The following is an 11,882-nucleotide window of genomic DNA, read 5'->3' on the forward strand; positions in this document are numbered from 1 at the left end:
TGGAATTACGGAAACATTCGGCATATCCATTAAAAGGAAGACAGATGTTGAGCCTGCTGCCAATTGAAAGGTGGAAAAACCACAGAAGGCTTCAGAATGGAATGCAACCATCCTTTCCTTTAGAGTTATAGATCCTCTCATCATCTCCTCCTGCTTTCCTCATGATCATAATTTGAGACTCTTAAATGTAAATAAAAAGTCAAAGTTTTGGTTTTTACAGTCAGTTTTCCTGCTTCTTCTGACACTGTGGAGCATATATTCACCGTATTTGCCATTAATTCTATTATTTTGTTAAATTTCCTGGTCCAGTCCTCATTTCGACTTCTTTTGGGTCAAAGTTAATTGGAACTGGAGGTTTGGCTTCTTTCTATTTAGGAACTCATGGGTTTCAGTCCAAATGCGTGGTTTTAGGGGTCATCTGACAGTTATGCATGTTGCAAAGACACTTGTCTGCTCGTAATCTGCTCAGCAGGACGTTCCAGGTTCCAGGCTGAGAGCAGAGGGACCCCATTAAATGTGAGTGGAACCTCCTAATGGCACAAGGGAGAGAGATGCATCCTGAAAAATAATCAAGAAGGTCTTCCTTATTGTCCTTATTGTCAAAGAGGAGATCTTACATTCTCTGTTCAGACCCACGATGTGGTGAAACTATTCAGGCAGGAGGTGGGTGGGTATAGGAGCCACTATCATCTTTGACCTGTCAGGATCCTGTGTCAGTGCTGCTCCTCAGATGGCTGCCACCAGGGGAAGCCAACACTTCTGAGCATTCCAGGCTCCCTTCACAGCCCAATGCCCACACCTGCATGGAGCTCAGTCCTTTTAGATCGGCTGATCTTGCTGATCATGTGGTTCCTCTCCAGGTGAGGCCACTCGGCTCAGCAGCAGGGGCTCGGGATCTTCACAGGCTCCCTCCTTTCACCTGTGGCTTACTGGCCACGAGGACCGGAGCCAAGGACTGACTTCTGGTTGCTGCTGGATCTTGTCCCGTTTGTTACACCATCAGACCAGACGCCCCCTTTCTTTGGTCATTATTGCCTCTACTGACCGTGACCCTGCTTCCACATACCCTATAAACAAAATAATTTCCACAAAAATGCAAAACAACAGGGACATTAAAGTTCCTAAAACAGTCCCTAAAGTGTTTATATTTTGTTGTGAAAACTGCCAGTAATAGTAACCTGCAGTAATACGTATATCAGTGTACAAATATAAACATTTTGTACCAGTTCTCCATTAATTTGAGCTAAATTCCACCGGATCTATGTGCTACTGCAGAGTCACAGAAGATTCCAACAGGTGGGGCTCTGGAAAGGTCTACGAAAACTTCAACGGTTGCAATGAATCTGGGTGTTTGTGACTGATGTGTGAGCTCTCGAGTGCATAATTCCTTTTTCCTGCACGCAATTGAGCAAAAAAACCAAAAAGGAACCCATTTAAAGGGGAAAAATAAAACTTTGCACAACTACATCTGAATATTTCCTGAAAGTTTGAAGAGGTGCCACTTGCCTAAAGTTCTATTGCTGTACTAGTCATTTCAAACCTCAAGTGCTGCTGTTTGATGAAAAGAGGTCTATTAAAACTCCGGCTCACTCTGTTGAATAGGTAATAGGCTTTGCTGTTGGACACAGCCTTCAATCTGTGTTTGCAAAAGCCACAAATATAAAACGGAGAGGGGGGAAAAAAACCCCACCATCAGATCAGAGCTATTGGACCTGGAGCATGAGGAGGATAAGAGTAAATATTTATTCTGAACCCTTCTTCCTGGCTGCTCCCATCAAGCACCGCTCTAATCGGCGAGTATCTGCAATGCACTCCAAACTAAATTGCTGTTTATTCTATTCTGTGGGTGTCAAAGCCCCAGACTGCTGCTGAATGCCGGAAGGGGGGGGGGGGGGGACTGTTGCTCTCAGGATGCTCAAATCTGCTGCTGACACAACACTCTTCCTGAAAGACATGCCACTTGATTTACCCCAGCAAAATGTCACGGTAATTGTGAAGATTTATATCAATGGGAAAGCGCTGACGAGGTCACGCGGCTATCAGATCTGACAGACTTAATACGTGCTCAGGTGCTGCTCTGAAGCCTCGCAGGGCGACCAATTTCGCTGGAATGTCCCACTTTAGGTGGCAGCGAACGAGCTTTTCATCCTGGAACCTCTGAGGGTGGAGGGTGCTGGAAGCGCCTCGTAATATTTATTCACGTTTATTAGCTCTTCCTTTGTGCCTCCACCAGTGGGAGCAGAACATACACGAAGAACCCGATCATAACATCGTAACATTAGAACCACCTGCCTAAACTCCTTCTCATTATACAGTCAGAACATGAACAGGAGAGCCAAGCGGTGTCCCGCGGGACCCGAACCCAACACATTCTCTTTCTTACCTCATCAAATAATGAATCTTATTCTAGTGTAACACAATTGAGCAGCACTTTCCAACAAACAGGCTGTTAAATAGATGGTTGGAATTCGGTTGCACTAAAGACGCTGTAATGTATGCATAATTTACTATGCTATAGATTCATGTATTTTAGGGTTTCTTAGGGTTAAAGGAATGTTCCAGTCATTTATAGCTCTTTCTGTTTCCACATTCATACTCTGGTGGTGGAGACGGCATCTCAGGCTGACACTTCTAGGGAAATAACCAATTACTCTACCTGTAACTACCTGGTTAATAAACACCCCCCCACTCTCTCTCTATCCCTCTCCCAGAATGGAGAACCAGCAGTCTTTATTTGATGTGTGAGCTAAGGTGGTGCTGGACCCAGGGGGTCCTGTAAGAGGAGGTTGGGTGACCTTCATTCCATCCATCTACCCGCAGCTTTTGGAACCCAGGATTAGCACATTTTCTTGTGTAGTCTTTCTTCTTCTCTCTCTCTCCCCCCCCCCCCCCCCCCCCCCCCCCCCCCCCCATACCTGTATTCAGTCACCACGTCTTCATAGCTGTGCGCTGACCTCTGACCCACTCAACTCTTATACTGACAGCTTGTAGTAATTAATGTATTTGCATCAGCTATCTGATCTTGTACCTGTCCTCCCCCTTCTCCCCACTCTCTACCCAGCTGGCCATCAGCAGGAGGGTCCTCCCATGTGAGCTGGGTCCTACTCAGGGTTTCTTCCTCTTAAAGAGGAGTCTTTTCTTGCCACTGTTGCTTCTTGGGGGTCAGGCTCTTCTGTAAAGCGCCTAGAGACTATTTTGCCTCTAACATATTCAAATAAAGTTTGATTAATTGATGCATTCATAATACATAAAAATCTGTGTTTCTATTTACCACACATAGCAAGCTCACCTTGACCTGTGATGAATCTGGATTCTAATCACAGCAACTCATCTCTCATCCTGTAAATTGTGATGCAGCCACTAGAAACACTTTTGATTTTACTTTAATGGGATCCTCCCTTACCGCAAACCTGTTTTCAGGAAAAATGGATGGAAATGTAACATGTAAATGGCACTAAGATAGTTTCTATTATGACTGACAGTCTCATTTTAATCATCCTGGTCCTCACGGCATAATTTCCCCCTTTTAATCGTTTGCCTTCTTTCTCTGATCCAGCCCAATCTTGGTTATTAAATCTTAAGTTCTCATTCACAATCACTGAGAAATGTTTTTAATTTATTGGTTTTTGCGGCTCATATCTGATGTGTAGAGCCACGGACTGCTATCGATGCAGCTCTTCTGGCACAGCGAGGAATCAAACAGTAATGCGGATTATGGCTTTTCCCCAAGATTATATATTCATTTCTCAATCCAATTTCTCACTTTGAAAGTAAATCTACTTGCTGGGGGATTTTTTTCAATTTCTTGCCTGATGGGACAGGTGTATTTACTCACATAATTGTATTCTTCATCCAATTTCTAATATGATTGAACATTAATACGATTCTGAGTTTGAGGAGAAGCAGGCCTGTGAAAAATATCGAGACAGCAATATTGCAAAATTGTTCTTCTTGCTCTGCAACTTTTTCAATCACCCATAAATGGAGCAGAGGCAGCCGGAGAGAAAATACTTTGTGTCTTTGGATGCATCGAATCGGGATTGGAACAAATAAGAAGAATGAGGAGAAGATAGGGGAAAAAATGGAGGTTCTCCCCCCCATTGTGATGATCTCGGCTCATTTCTGTTAAGCTTTGTTTGGTTAGTTCTGAAGTTCCCCCATGGGAGCATCGAGCGGTTCCCGGAATGAGCTCTGAGCTTTAAGCTCGAGTATTCCAGCACGTGAGCTGCGGCGTCAAACAATGGAGCCAAACAGGAGTCGCAGCCAGACTGTAATTACCTCTGTACCCCGCCGGGGCAGCCCGGCTGACTCTCAGATGATGGCGGCAGGTGAGGGGCAGTGATTGGCTGCAACGGCGCCGGGCAGGTAGCCCACACGCAGCACATGTTTACCCTCATGTTTAATGTCCTCTGCCGCTGATTAATGAGTTTTAGCTAAAAATGAGAGTAACTCTGAACCTGTTCAAACATCCTCATCTGCCATCTTCAGCCAGTGGGGAAATAAAGGACATCTTTAAATACATGTTTCCATCTCAGAGGTGATATTACCCAAACTGGCATCTAAAATGGATTAGAAAGTAAGAGTAAAATGATTAAACTGCCTACAAATTAGCCATGTCAGCTTTGTGAAACGCTAATGCAGTTCGGAGATGTTTTCAGTTTATGAATAATGGAGCACAAGTGGAACCATTTAGACAGGAACTTTAAGAACTTCTGCCATCCTCCTGGTTTTACCTCCACAGGACCATTATCTCATCACCCATTAAATATGTATTAAACTAATCAGCGGCAGTGTAGCGGCCTATTTGTTGCACAGATGTAATAATTATAATTTATGCTGATTCAGCAATGATTGGATGAATAAAGGAACAGAGAGAATCCCTTCAGCAACATGGAACAGTAATAATTGGGACTTAATTATTCATGGGTTTCTACTAATATTATGTGTGGTTGCATGTCAGCAGTTAATGTGACACACTGTAAAATAAACAGAGCTAAAAATACTTGTACAACTCACAATTACAGTGACACACTTACATAATCTTCATAAGGTTGCAAATTCATTCAGTAGATAAAGAAAAAGTGCAAGAACTTTATCGTCTTTAAAGAACTTTCCTTCACATCCTCTGGTCTTTGTGGAGCTGCTTGGAATTCAAAAAACAAGCATCAGCATCTTCATCCAACAGGCGGTGCTGCAGCAACCTTAGAACCCAGCTTCCAGCACTTGGATATTGAGAAAAATCTGAAACACTTTCCTTTATTAGCTTACAACTGTGCCAAGAAAGGACCCAGGCAATACACGTTGTAAATATTAGCTTACACATTTTAACAGGATATTTTCTTTATCTTTATTTTAAAGGTTTTAGTGCCCAAGCTTTTCATTAGTCTGAGTCCAAAATGGCCCTAGTATTGAGCCCTGTGGTACTCCACCTATTAACTCTGGCAGAATTGACTAAAACTACCCAGTATGGACCAACTGAGACCAGCGCAGCTAAAAACGTTGCAGTTGTGTCTCCTATCTGCACTGGTTGAGGAACACAAACTTATCCAAAGGTGCCGGGACACAACTGTGAGACAAATACAAGATATATAAATAAATCGTCCGTCTTGGTCATCTCGTCTTTCTGAAGTGCAAACCAACGTGACACAGCTGGTGTGACGCGTGTGCGCTGAGCTCCTGACATGAACGAGGGTTAAATGACGCGTGAAAACATCTTCTGCTGCGATATCGCCGTTACACCTGTTGTGCGCCGGCAGCTGGCGGGCGCAGCGACTATATGCTGTTACATGCAGTCATCAGGCAGCACACTCGTAATTAGATCCTTAATCTATAATATTTCACATGATGGCGCTGACGTCACAGTCAGGGAGGATAATCTGTAGCAAAACTGGCTCATTCAGTTTGAACAAAAGGCTCCATCGTGACATGATACGGGCAGACAGTGTATACGTCTGCATCTGCACAATACGTTAATTAGATTATTACATGCATGCAACCACAACCTGTAATCCCCTGCAGAGAAACCATCTGGATCTTCAGTGATTAGGGGAAAACAATTTGCTAAGTAGTGATAATAATCTCTTGGAAACGGAGGTTACGATGGGATAATCTGAATCAGATCATGAGGAAATCTGGTGTGAAGAGGCTGCGCAGGGTTGATATGAAGAGGATGTAGTGCCTGTTCTCTGGGGAACAATGTAGTTCCTCTTAAACTACTACATAAATTACCTGGATCAGAACTGTGCAGAAAGTCAGGTAATAAATCGGAGCTTAATTTGCGTATTCGGTGTAACTGAGGAGCCTGGATGCTTTTTAAAAAAAGATAAAATGATCTAAAGTGGTGCGAGAGCAGACTGCTGACAAGTCGTCGACTTGTTTGGATGTGTTGATGAAGACGTTCCCTCTTCTGTAGAATTCAAGGTCGAACAGAGAAGCAGAACAAACAACTTTACTAACTTAACCTTCAGCTGCTGGTACACAGTAAAACAGAACAGACACGGATTCCTGTCCTGTCATAAAATGAATATTGCACATTTTACGACTGATCCTGGTCTCATTTTACAGCCAAAATAAACAGGTAGGAAAAGCCAGCCATGCACGCGAGGACTACCTGACACCTGACTACAAGCTGTAATTTCAGTTTGGGATCTTTTTGGCAATGATGACCTGTGTGTGCTCTCTGATGGTGGGGAGAACCAGGGGAAACCCTCCCAAACACAGAGAGCAGACTAACTCCACACAGGAAGGCCTGTCGTAGCTGGGGATCAAACCCATGACCTCCTTGCTGTGAGGAATTAGTGTTAACCATTCTCCCTTATGCTGGGACCATTCCCACTGTCAGCTGGTGAATCAACAAACCTCCACAGAGCTGAAAGAGGCGTGAAGCCGTGTCACACTCGAGGCCGGGCAGGATAACAGCGTGATGGTGATGCTTTTATTGGACTGGTAAACCTGGGACAGCCACTTTAGCCGTCCACAGTTCTGCTGTGTTGCTGCTTCTACATTTTACCTTGATGGAGAAAACATCAGGATGGAATGTTGCAGGAAAAAGAGGATAAAGGAACCTCATTCCGGCACAACTAGTGTGTTCAGTGCTGACCTTGGCTGATGCTGTACTGAGTCTAAATACCTGAAGGGATGGCAGAGACTCAGGTTTACTGCTTATTTCCTGCCCATTTCAACCATTTTGAATCCAGCCAATAGTCCATGTCAATGAGCTGCTTTCCAGGCTGTCAGCAGTAAATAAAACATTAACTGTGAAAAACTCAAAATATATCTTAGAGGTGATTTTGTTTCCCATATTCTGCATCTATCGAAGGTCCAGGAGAGCATGAAAGGAAGTCATCAGGTGAAATGAGAATGGAAGTGAATGCAAATCTTTACCTGAGCTTTGGCAAGTATTTATTATGTATGTATTTAATTAACAGGACTATAGGATCAGGATTTTAAAAGAAATGTGTAGATTCTCATTATAATCCGCCTACAGGAAATCTCTGTAATCACTGGTTTTGCCTAGTTACTTTAAAAGGATTGTCAAGGCTGAATTTCCTGGAGCAGAATGATCACAGAAGTACTAATGAATAAATTAAATATTTTTTTCTTTGTCCGAGCCTATCCCTAGAGTAGTTTAAAATAAAATCTTTATGTTCATTCATCATATTTTTTTCACTAGTTTGACATTTATGGACATCTGGGTGGACCTGTATTGTAAAATTATGTCTCTTAGCAGAAATAGGCTCCCAAAAACTTTAAAATAGGGATTTGCAGACACAGTGAAGGAATTATCATTTTTTGCACATTATATAATTAAAAAAATAAAAATAAAATAATGTTTTTCAAACAAACAGAAATATTTCTCCTCTTCCTTGACCTTTTAAAGATCAGAAAGTCATCAGGTAATTCAGGTGGGGGCCTCTAAATGCCATTTAATCACATGAATGCCCAGAACAATTGTGTTTCCAGGAGACCCCAATAAAGGGAATAGGGGAGGCTTATCCAGGGGTCCTGGTAGCTGATTTAGACTAAAATCAAATTCCTATATATGATTAAAATATTTTTTTGGGGGTTTTTTTTGGAAAAAATAGAGATATTTAAAGGTTCCTGTCCTCTGCTGTGAGATTTTCCAGCTTAGTCTTTGGTGCCTCAACAGGAACAAGTTGATGCTCAGGACTCATTACAGAACACCAAATCATCCATTTTTCATTTAAACACAGACAGAAACCTTTAAAAACTCCGTTTTCAGGACTTTTTGCTGAAAGGCAAATAATGACTCATTAGTATTGCCCTCCTCCTCTTCCTCTCCCTCTTCTTCCTGCTCCTGCTGCTCCTCCTCCTCCCAGGGAGGAGAAGGACACACCTTCCAGCGAGGTGCTTTCAGACCTAATCCATCATTTGTAGCCGTGTTATCGATATGTTCCTCCCTGCTTCTCTTGCTGCGGTGGTTGCCATGACTTCTCTGATCACCCCGTCTGTGCAGCAGATTGTAAAGGCTCGTCAACAGTTGTATTCATTGAATTTAAAATAGGCCCTGGTTTACGTGGACATCATGCATGCATGGCATCATGGAAGCACGGCATTCATCTGGAGAAAGCCTCGGGGCTCATGTTTAGTAGAACACCGTTAAAGGTGTTTTTCTGTCTATTTTTCTGGTGCACAGGCAGATTTTGACCATGGAAGCAAGAACATGTTTTCAATTTATCAGTGAATCACATGGAGCTCAACTCATTTAAATACATTTCAGAAAGTAATTTTCTTTATAACATTTCCTCGCTGAACACACATAATGTATAATTTTAATCAACTCGCGTTTTCCCCCTTCAAATGTGCTCATTAAGGAACAAGGAGCCTTAATTGCTGTGTAATGTGATATAACTAGCGTGTGATTAGCGAGATAATAACAATATATAATGGCACTTTTATTTTTTCTTTTGTTCTCGGGGATTTTTCTCCGACATTATTCATGTGCATATTGTATTAAGTGTGATCATGTCACTGCTCAACAGCTGCTGACTGAATATTTGACTCATTCTGGAATCACTCTGCTTATTTCTGAGGCTTTTTCAGGTTTTATGAAGGTTCACCTGAAACATTCACCACAACGTGAGCCACATGCTCCAGAAAGGAGGTTTAAATCCATTCACGTCTGTTCAGCTTTCATGGATTGTTTTTGCACTTCCAAGATTCCCTACGTGTTCTCCATGCAGCGGAGCCAAACGCACCACCTGGTTGCTGTTAAAGCTCCAAACAAGTGAGCGGAAAGTTCTGCAGATTAGCTTCAGCTACAGTGGCAGCGTCACGCTCTGAGGAGAGGACAAGTTAAAAAGAGATGATGGCGAAAACAAGGTCAAAATAAAGTAAAACTGATGTTACAAAGACAAAAAAAACTTTCATAAGTACTTAATTTAATGAAATGATTGCACAACATTCAGGTTCTTTTTGGGGGGGGGGGGGGGGGGGCTGTCAGAAGATCAGCCCACCAAGGACATCGGACTAGCTTGAACAGCATTAAAGCAGAAGAACTCATACATAATTAAGAATATTATGTAACACAGCGACCTCATGAGCCAGGTCACGGAATGAGCTACTGATCTCAAAGAGACTCGTTTGACATTAGTTGAACCAAAAGGAGCCACGGCTGCAAACAGATTCTTATTGCTCAAAAGAGGGAGCCTTTTTAACATGGCATGATATTGAAATGCTGCTGATAATGGCTGATCATGCATTTGATAAAGCAGTAAATTAAATAAATGCATAAATAAATCATATGTTAAAATATATTTACGCATTTTAAATCATAATATCTTAATTAAAATCATGTGTAGGATGGTAGATTCCCAGTGTTTTTTGTCCTCAGTGGCTTTCTAATAATTACCTGTAGAGGCTAAATATTTAGCCGTGACCAACATTGTGGCAGTCTCTGCCATTATGATATCAAACACATGCCCTCACAGCTTGGATGTTGATGGTAAGTCTCTCTGTTACTAGCTGGGGTTAGTAGACTCTAAGATGCACAGTCACGTAGTGAAGACAGTGACAAACATGCATGCAGATGAGCTTCGCTAACCGACAGTCCAACTGCCCGAGGTTTAACTTTACAATTCAATTAAATTGATGCTGATATCTTTATAAAATCTTAAATGTTTTTTTTTCTCTCTCTGCAGATGCAGACATTTGGAGCTGCAGATAAAAATCCCACACATTCCACCTTATTCATCTGGGCACACCTGGGACACATTAGAGGAATTGATCGGACGCTCCGTCTGCATCCCCGACCGATCTTTTAATTTCCACGCTGTTGTCTTCAGCGGCGCTCCTTTGTCTCAGCCTCACAGCCGAGGCCGTCCTGACGTACGACCATTGTCTAGAGGTCACCGCCGATGTCCGAGTCATGCGGCGGCGGCAGATCATCGTGCCCAGCGCCGCGTGCTCCGGGGAGTGATCACAAGCCTTCAACTTCTCCACCCGACATTCTTTGCTGCCCTCAGGCCAACAAACCAGATTTTTCATGTCAGCTGGCATGCACCTTCAACCCATAAGTAGCTGTTTGACTTTCACAACTCTGGTGCCGTCCGAGTATTCGCACTCCCAGGCAAGGTTGTGCTACCCTTGGTCCATAATTATATGCCACTTATAAGTGTCCACTTGTGCATGCTGATGGGGTGTGCCTTTAAAATCCAGGTAGCAGACTGAGCCAGTATACACCCACTATTTTCATTCCTTCAGGAGGGAGCCTTGGCAGCAACACTATTTTAAAATATTCCACGAGCAAACCTGGGAACCACTTACCCGTGAGATGTGACAATTTGATAAATTTATAAGGATAATTGAAATTTCCTGAAGTCTTTGACACAATCTGCTCACATTTTTACAGTTATTTACCAAAAAAGAATCAAACATTTGGTTTCCCAAGTGGGATAAAAGACTGCATTGAGATATAATGGCCACAATGACTCCTTACATTAACCTCGTCATTCCCATCTCATTAGTAGATGTTTTGGATGCTGTAAATTATGTTTAACAAGTGTAAGTGGCTTTGTAATTTATGATAAATAGACCACAGAACAGAGGCCACAGCTGCAAAAACAGCTGGAGCGTACCCTGGTGAGGGGTGGAACGTTATAACTGCATCAATTTTACAGCCAACAACGTGTCAGCACCTGCAAACATCCGCCACTCAGAACAGCCTGAAATCTGTCACCGGTGTAGTGACACTGGCCTCGACACATTGGAGAAGTGGCTTCAAGGAAACTTCAGACGCAGAGGAGGTCACAACCTCAGCCATGACTACAGGGACTGCGACAAAAAGCTCGGTCCAGCATGTTGTGCGCATATATAATATAGATCACAAAGGTCAGCTCGGCTCCCTTCACATCCCAGCCCAGTCTGATGCTATTATGAAACGTCGAGGTGGCGTGTAGCAGTAGCATGTAGCAGTAATCAAAGCCTAACAGCTGACCTGCAGCACAGTAGGCAGGTAAATGTCAGCAGGTAAAGGTTACGTGATGTGAACAGTGTCTCCTGCAGTCGCTGTGGATTAATGCAGATTTGCACACTGTGAACACGTCCAGCGCCGCGCTGTGCAGTTAAGACCCATTGTGCTGCAAATATGAACAAGCAGCGTGACAGCAATGAGGCAACGCTACATATGTGGTTATGGTTACCTTTAAATGCCACCAGCGAATCCCTTAGCTTTTGACCAGGGATAATAGTAGTTCTCTGTTGGTTTTGAAAGGAACCATTGCCACTCCCACCATCCTACCTCTCACAGAGATTGCAGGTTTATTTTTAGCCATTCATATTTATTCTGTGATGCCTCTTTTCCACCTCTCAAAATGAGGGAAAATGCGCTCATAAATGACAATTTACTGTCAGGAAGTAATGTT

This window comes from Takifugu rubripes, chromosome 14 (assembly GCF_901000725.2).
Source record: "Takifugu rubripes chromosome 14, fTakRub1.2, whole genome shotgun sequence".
Lineage (NCBI taxonomy): Eukaryota > Metazoa > Chordata > Actinopteri > Tetraodontiformes > Tetraodontidae > Takifugu > Takifugu rubripes.